We start from the raw sequence: 1,698 nt of genomic DNA, 5'->3' as shown, positions 1-1,698 counted from the left end.
TTGATCGTAAGGAAACCAATCCTTCTTTGGTTTCCTCAAATCCTCATCATACTTGTCCCCAGTCGAGTAAAATACTTGGGATTTTCGGTTCCCATTCTCATCTAGATCGTAATCTTTTGTTAAGTGTGGCCCATTGCTATTGTCACATCCAACTCGTATGGCATGTATAGATTGATCTACTTTTCTCATTCGCTGATCCATCCTCTCGATTTTATCCATTATTTCTCCCAAGTTCTCGTTCCCTCCATCTCATTTACCTCTTGTAGCATCCTCTTGTAGGTTTCGGTATTATCTTGAGTGGTTCACGAACTCTTCAATTAACTCTTTAACTGTGGTCATATTCTTTTTAGTCATCGGTTCTTGAGAACCAAGAAGTCGTCTCGTTGTAACGTTCACCCCATCATAGAAAATAGAAACCTCTTATTGCATGTTCAAGTCATATTGAGGACAATTTGTAACAAGACCTTTGTACCTCTCCACGCTTCATATAAGGACACTCCAATTTCTTGTTGGAAGTTAGCAATCTTCTTCTTTAGCTTGGCAATCTTTGAAGGAGGACTAAATTTCTCTATAAAAGCTTCATGAAGGTTGTCCCATATTTGAATAGCTCTAGGTGTGAGTCACTTCAACCAAATATTTGCATCTCTACTAAGTGTTACTGGAAGTATCCTAAGTAAAAAAACATCTCTAGTCACACTTGGAACATTGAAATAGTTAGAAATGTCCAAAACTTCATCAATATGCTTGAAGGCGTCTTCATGGTCCTTCCCAAAGAACGGGGTATAATTAAGCATGGCTACGATATGCCCCTTGAGTTCGAAATTTGTAGTTGCTAGAATTTCAGGTGGTACAAGACCTGGCCCATTGTTGTTACGCATCCGCTTCTTATATTCTTCCTTCGTCATATCCGCAATGTTTGTCATTTCTTCTATTTCACTCTTTATGTCGTCCTCTGAATCATCCTCGGTTTCTGGCTCGTATCCTACAATCCTTCTTGCTTAGAGTCTTCTCAAAGTGCTCGAATTTGTCGCATTGAAAAGTATTGCTAGACTCGCCAACCTTCTTGTCTTTCTTCTTATGAAAAGTTGATTCAGGATCTTTAAGTAGTGGAACTATTGAAGTTTTAGATCCCCATGTCATAAATTACTGAAACAAAAACAAAAAAACGTAAAACGAATAAAAATAAATAAACTAAAAACTTGTCTGTTTAGTGACCACAACGTGGCAAAAGGTGCCCATAACATGTCTGCTGAACAAACAGGAAAATTAAATTAGTGCAGAAAAAATAACTTTTTGTAGTTTTTTACCCCACAAAAAGGAGCGAATAACTAAAAGTAATTAAACGGAAAATCAAATAAGTCGTTCCCTGGCAACGATGCCAAAAACTTGATGTGTGCAATAAATACTTGTCAACTTTTAAATTTATAAACCTAACTAACTTAACTAATTTATGCACCTATAGGCAGTGTACCTAGTCGGATTATAGAATAGCTTAGGTAAGTCGGGTGTCAAACATAGGGAACACAATTTAATTAATTAAATAACTACTTTTAATTAAACTAAGAAAACAAACTTTAAATTGGATTTTTGTTGATTGTGCAAGTTCAGTAACTTAAATTCAAACTACTATCAATTATTAAAACTAAACAAGCAAAGAAGACGATTTTTACTTAAAGGTTAAGAGTACTTATGTTTAGT

The 1,698-nt window shown here is 35.6% G+C and overlaps 1 non-coding gene across 1 annotated transcript; it reads left to right on the top strand.

Annotated features, from left to right (window-relative positions):
- The first annotated feature begins 433 nt into the window (after positions 1-433).
- On the top strand, positions 434-539 carry LOC145110311 (small nucleolar RNA R71). The gene has a single exon (XR_013709694.1). It is a non-coding gene; the product is annotated as a small nucleolar RNA R71 (small nucleolar RNA).
- The last annotated feature ends 1,159 nt before the right edge of the window (positions 540-1,698 follow it).

Source organism: Lactuca virosa, chromosome 4 (assembly GCF_052849685.1).
Source record: "Lactuca virosa cultivar CGN04683 chromosome 4, Lactuca_virosa_CGN04683_v6, whole genome shotgun sequence".
Classification (NCBI taxonomy): Eukaryota; Viridiplantae; Streptophyta; class Magnoliopsida; order Asterales; family Asteraceae; genus Lactuca; species Lactuca virosa.
Note: the sequence above shows the minus strand (reverse complement) of the source record. Positions and strands in the feature narration are given on the sequence as shown.